We start from the raw sequence: 6,883 nt of genomic DNA, 5'->3' as shown, positions 1-6,883 counted from the left end.
GGTTGGATACCCATCTGGCTGGTGTCATCTAGACCCAGCACGCTTTCCTGCTTATGCAGGGGGTCGGACTTGATGGTCTATTGAGGTCCCTTCCGACCCTAACATCTATGAATCTATGAATCTATGAACTATAGCTAGCAGAGCAAATAATACTCTGACATGCATCAACCGATGCATCTCCAGCAAAACCAAGGAGGTGATTCTTCCGCTCTGCTCAGCCTTGGTGAGACCACAGATGAAGTACATCCAGTTATGGGCACCGTGCTTCAACAGGGACATGGTAAAGCTTGATAGAGTCCAGAGAAGAGCCATCCACATGATCAGAGACTTGCATAGCAAGCCATACGAGGAAAGGCTGAGGGAATTGGGACTCTTCAGGGTGAAAAAGAGAAGGCTGAGCAGGACCTGGTAATAGCTTACCACTACATCAGGGGAGTACAGCAAGAGCTCGGTGAACAACTGTTCATCACAGCACCCTTGGGGGAGCACCAGGATACATGGTCACAAGCTCCTGGAAGACCGTTTTGGGCTCAACAGTAGGAAAAACTTCTTTACAGTTAGAGTGTCCAGACTGTGGAAGAAGCTCCCTCCAGAGCTGGTGCAATCACCGACCCTGGAAATCTTCAACAGGAAAATGGACGATCACCTAGCTGGAGTCACCTGACCCCAGTTATCTTTCCTGCTTGGGATCATCCGAGGTCCCTTCCAGCCTTTCAGTCTATGAATCTTTGGACCCACCCTGCAGGTAACTAAAGGCTGCTATCAAATCCACGCCTCCATCTTCGTTTCTCCAGGATATATAAGTCCAGGTCCCTGAGCCTCTTCTCCCAAACATGTCCCTCAGGCCCCTCTGCACTTTCACTGCCCTATGTTGGCTATCTCCAACTTGCTCACATCCTTTCTGAAGTTGGGGTCCCAAAACTGGACCCAGTACTCCAGATGAGTATTCACCAATGGAGAAGATGGCAAAAATGCCTTCCGTCTATTTGCTGTCAAGGCTCCTCCCAATGCAGTCCAGGATGCCATTAGCCTTCTTGGGAGCAAGGGCACACTGGTGACTCCTATCCAGCTTCTTCTCCACTGTAACCCCACGTCCTTTTCTGCAGAGCTGCTCTTTAGCCAGGTGGTTTCAAGCCGTTAGCGGTGCCTGGGATTGTTCCATCCTAAGTACGGGACTTTGCATGTGTCCTTGTTGGACCTCATATGATTTCTTTTGGCCCAATTCACCCATTTGTCTAGTTCACTCTGAATCCTAGCCTCACCCCATAGTGTAGCTATTACTTCCCCCAGCTTGGTGTCATCTGTGAACTTGCTTAGGGAGCACTCAATCTCTTCTTCCAGATTGTTAATGAAGATACTGAACAAAACCTGCCCCAGAACCAACCCCTAGGCACTCCACTTAATACTGGCTGCCAACTAGACCTTGAGCTACATCTGTTGAGTCTGATGATCCAGCCATCTTTCTGTCCACCTTACAGTTCTTTCATCCAACCCAGACTTCCTTAGCTTTCTTGCAAGTATGCTGTGGGAGACTGTATCAAAAGTCATGCTAAAATCAATATACAAAAAACTAGAGCTCCTGGTTCCAAAATGATACCTTATATTAGACCAACTGGAAAATGGCAAGAAAAATGCCCTTTTCTGCAAGCTTTCAGGATCAAAGTCCCTTTGTCAGGATCTGGAAAAAGTGTAGATGGTACAAGATGGTAAAAAGTTCCCATAAGTAGGAAAGAAACTTCAGTTTTGCACAGAGGAACCTAAAGCTGGACGTCTGTCCCTCTGAGTCCATGAGAGTGTCTGTGTGCGCTGTGTTGAGTAGCTCTTTGATGCATTGATCAGGTCGAATTTCTTCCGGCAGGCAGGGAGATAAAAAAAAAAACTAAGATCAAGGCATATGCCATCCACTGCTTCCCCTGCATCCACAGAGCAGCCGTCTTATCATAGAAGGCAGCCAGGTTGGTTAGGCATGACTTGCCCTTGATGAATCCACGCTGACTGCTCCTAATCATCCCCTTATCCTCCAAGTTCTTCACAGTGGATTCCTTGAAGACCTGCTCCATGGTTTTTCCAGGGACTGAGGTGAGGCTGACTGGTCTGTAGTTCCCTGGATCCTCCTTCTTTTCTTAAAGGATGGGCACTAGATTTGCCCTTGTCCAATCATCCAGGACTGCCCCCAATTGCAGGGTAGATAAAAAATATATTTTTTTCAATCGGATTTTTTTAAATTTAAATCAGATTTTTTTTAAATCATCAATAAAATCAATTTATCTCCCATTTAAAAAAATAACAGTTACAATTAAATCTCATCATAAACATGTTAAACTTACACTTACCGACTCATAAAAATGAATGAATGGCTCTGTCACACTCACACATGTTGAGTTACCTACAAATCAAACATGAGCATTCATTTCAGTTTTTCATCTCATGAAAACAGCTCTAGTCTGTCTGTCCAGCCTAACGACCAGCTCTTGCTTCTTGAAAGTTGTGGGCTTTCAGTTTCTGTTTCTCAGCAGACGGAAGTCACACGTGCAAAGACCCAGGCTGGTCAGGATAGTTGTTCTGTGCTTATGCGGTGGTGGAGCTGGGCCAAGAAGGCAGAGGAGTTAGTTAAGACACTGTCGTAAAGACAGAGAGACAGTATAGGAAAGGACGGAGGCAGAGTAGAAAGGAAGAGTGGAGTGGACTGCAAAGAAAAAGGGAAGACATTATTCATAGTTTCTAGGGTCAGAAGGGACCTGAACAGATCATCAAGTCTGACCTCCTGTCCTGGGCAGGAACAAGTGCTGAGATCATAGTATGCCAGCCAGATACCTATCCAACCTCCTCTTAAAGACCCCAAAGGTAGGAGAGAGCTTCACCTCCCTTGGGAGCCCGTTGCAGAGCCTGGCAGCCCTAACTATAAAGCAATGCCTCTTGATATCAAGCCTGAGCCTGCTCTCAATCAATTTGTGCCTGTTATTCCTTGTTATCCCAGGTGGTGCCCGGGGGAACAGAGCCTCACCTATATGCCACTGGTCACCCCTGGTGAGTTTATAGACGGCCACCAGATCCCTTCTCAGTCTTCTCCTGTGGAGGCTGAATAGATTCAGGCCTTTCAGCTTCTCTTTGTGGGGCCTGCCCTGCTGCCCCCTGACCATGCGTGTGGTCCTCCTCTGGACCCTCTCAATGCTGACCACATCCCTCCTGAAGTGCGGCGCCCAGAACTGGACGCAGTACTCCACCTGCAGCCTGACCAGTACCGCATAGATGGGGAGCATCACCTCCTTGGACCTGCTTGTTATGCATCTGCCTCAAGACCTAAGGTTTAGGAGGACCAGGTCTGAGTGCTTCTGGAGGGGCTGGATGTGTTCAAATCAGCAGGTCCAGATTCTCTCCACCCCAGGGTGTTGAGGGAGCTTGCAGGGGTTATTGCAGGGCCCTTGGCATGGCTTTACGAGCACTCATGGTGCTCAAGCCAGGTGCCAGATGATTGGAAGATAGCCAATGTGGTCCCCATCTTTAAGAAAGGGAGGAGGGAGGACCCGGGCAACTATAGGCCTCTCAGTCTTACCTCAATCCTGGGGAAACTCTTTGAGAAGATCATCAAGGAGCACGTCTGTGATGGGCCGGCATCTGGGATGATGCTCAGGGGCAACCAACACGGTTTCATAAGGGGCAGTTCATGTCAGACCAACCCGATTGCCTTTTACGATCAGGTCACAAAAGCACTGGATGCAGGTGCCGCCGTGGATGTAGTCTTTCTGGACTTCAGCAAGGCCTTTGACACTGTTGACCACCCCATGCTCGTTAAAAAACTAGGCAACTGTGGCATCGAAGCCTACACGGTCAGATGGATTGTGAATTGGTTGAAGGGTCATACTCAGAGGGTGGTGGTGGACGGGTCATATTTGACCTGAGAGGAAGTGGGCAGTGGAGTCCCCCAGGGCTCGGTCCTTGGGACCATGCTGTTCAAGTTCTTTATCAGTGATATGGATGACAGGGTGAAAAGCAACCTGTTCAAATTTGCTGATGATACCAAAATATGCGGGGGAGGGGGGCAGGTTAGCACGGAGGGAGAGACTGCAGAAAGACCTGGATAGGTTGCAGGGGTGGGCTAACCAAAACAGGATGCGTTTCAATACGGACAAGTGCAGGGTGCTGCACTTGGGCAGTAGTAACCAGCAGTGCACTTATAAGATGGGAAACTCCCTTCTTGAGAGCACGGAGGTGGAAAGGGATCTTGGAGTCATTATTGACTCCAAGATGATCATGGGCCGACAGTGCAAGGTCATGGTCGGCAGGACTAACCAGACCTTATCATGCATCCACAGGTTCATCTCAAGTAGGTCCAAGGAGGTGATCCTCCCCCTCTATGCGACACTGGTCAGGCCACAGCGGGAGTACTGTGTCCAGTTCTGGGCACCGCACTTCAAGAGGGATGTGGACAACATTAAGAGCATCCAGAGGAGGACCACCCGCATGATCCAGGGGCAGCAGGGCAGACCCTACAACGAGAGGTTACGGAACCTGAACCTGTTCAACCTTCACAAGAGAAGGCTGAGGGGGGACCTGGTGACCGTCTATAAACTCACTAGGGGGGACCAGAAGGGGTTGGGGGAGACCTTGTTTCCCCCAGCGCCCCCCGGGATAACAAGGAATAATGGCCACAAGTTGTTGGAGAGTAGGTTTAGATTAGACTTGCATAAGACAGGCAGGGGGTCAGACCTGAAGATCTGCAAGGTCCCTTCTGACCCGACTTCTATGATTTTATGATTCAATGATCTGTAGATACGTGACAAGGTGCAGTTATCCCTACTTACCGCTTCCTCGTATTGGCGGCTCATGTCCATCCTAGAGTCAACAGTGACTCCAAGATACCTTTCAGTTGCCGTGTTGTTGAGAAGGGTGTTCCCAGCCTATAGGGGTGTTGCTGGTTCCTCCTCCCTAGATGCAGCCCCTTGCACTTGTCTGCATTGAACTCCATCCTATTCTCATCCGCCCACCACTTTAACCTGTCTAGATCTAGCTGGATCCTGTCCCTCCCCTCCAGCATGCCCACCTCACCCCACAACATGGTGTCATCAGCAAATTTGGACAACGTGCTGTCCATGCCCACTCCAAGTCACTGATTAAGATGTTGAACAGTGTGGGCCCGAGGACAGAGCCATGGGGAACTCCACTGCCCACAATCCTCCAGGTCAAAAACAACCCGTCCACCACCACTCTCTGGGTGAGACCATCTAGCCAGTTTGCTATCCATCTGCCTGTGTAGGCTTGAATGCCGCAGTCGCCTTTCTTTTTTAAGAGCATGGGGTGAGAGACAGTGTCAAAAGCCTTCTTGAAGTCCAAGTAGACAACATCCATCTCAACACCTGCATCCCAGGACTTTGTTACCTGGTCGTAAAAGGAAGCAAGGTTCAGTAGTATACACACCGTTTCCTATATTCCCCCACGCTTTTGCCACAGAAAAACTGTCATGGTTTCTGGGCATAAGAGAGACCCCATCTGGGAATATTTCAAAGAAATTCCTATCTTGGGTAAAAAAAAGAAAACATGTCACGTGTAAGCAGTGCGAGATGCAGGGCCTAGTTGCAAGAAGGAAACATCATAATGAAAACTGCTAATTGGGAGAAAATGATGTGGATGAAGTTGTGGATATGTCTGAAGAATAATGTGGATCCACTGGTTAGTCAATTAAATAATTCACTTTGCAGTGCATCGTTCTTCAAGACTCTCTCGATGCCTTTTAGTAAAAGTGTGCTTTAACAAAGGGCAGTCGGGCGCAGTGAGGTGGGTGGCTTGTGCCAGGGAGCATCCCCTACTGACCCAACACAGCTTCCACTTCTGGTAAGCTTCCTATTTGTGTTTAACCTCTCTGAAGAGTCCTCTGCTAATTCAAGCTGGTCACCTGCCATACTTGCTAGTCTTCCTACCTATTTACATGGTTTGTTTCTGCATCCCCAGTAAGGTTTCTTTAAAATACAACCATCTCTTTTGGACTCCTTTCCCCTTCAGACTGGCTTCCCACAGGATCCTGCTCCTCATTTCCCAGAGGGAGTCAAAGTCTCCTTTTCAAAGTCCATACTCTGCTGATCTCCTTCCTTCCTTCCTTTTGTCAGGATCCTGAACTCAAGCAGCTTGTGGTCACTGCTGCCCAACCTGCTATACACTTGTACATCCTCCACCAAGTCTCATCTACATCGTCCTCCAGGTCTGGTGGTCTAAAGCAGACATCCAACATCCAACATAACATCAGCCTTCTTGCTCTCCCCTCTAAACTCAACCCAGAGGCTATTAAAATACCAGTTTCACAGAGAAGGTCTTAGCAGTCATACAGCTTTTACATACAGCACAAATCCTCCTCCTCTTCTCCCCTACCTGTCCTTTCTGAACAGTTTGCAGCCATTCATGACAGTATTCTTGTTAGGTGAGCTATCCAACCAAGTCTGTTATTCCCGTCATGTCATAGGGCCTTGCCTGTGCGAGTGGGGAGACAGTTCTGTCTTTTGACCCTTGACAGGACTGCAGTGGCCTGTTAGGCCTGGAAGGCCTAGCCTAGAAATAAGTGCATTTAAGAGTTAGCACCTGTGCACAGGCAATACAATTACACAACTTGTACAACCGTCCCCACTCACCACTGCTCCCTGGTTGCCCCATGCCATGCTGCAGGCAGCTGGCATTGGCCACTCCTGGGGCTGCTGCAGCAGGGGCTGGGGTGAGTAGGGACAGGCAGAGCCCCAGGAGGTTTGAGGCATGGTGCAGCCCAGCAGCTACAGGCAGCTGGTGTCAGCTGCTCCTGGGGCCAGGGTGAGTGCCATGCCCCATATGAGCCGGGGCTCTGCTTGCTCTCACTCACCCCAGCCCATGCTGGAGTGGCCCTGGGAGCAGCCAACAGAAGGTG

The 6,883-nt window shown here is 49.3% G+C and overlaps 1 pseudogene; it reads right to left on the bottom strand.

The window, feature by feature from the left end:
- The window catches only part of LOC102388241, a 37,482-nt pseudogene extending 32,650 nt beyond the window's left edge, over window positions 1-4,832 (bottom strand).
- Between the last annotated feature and the right edge of the window lie 2,051 nt (window positions 4,833-6,883).

The sequence above is a fragment of the Alligator sinensis genome, unplaced genomic scaffold, assembly GCF_000455745.1.
Source record: "Alligator sinensis unplaced genomic scaffold, ASM45574v1 scaffold1586_1, whole genome shotgun sequence".
NCBI classification, from domain to species: domain Eukaryota; kingdom Metazoa; phylum Chordata; order Crocodylia; family Alligatoridae; genus Alligator; species Alligator sinensis.
Note: the sequence above shows the minus strand (reverse complement) of the source record. Positions and strands in the feature narration are given on the sequence as shown.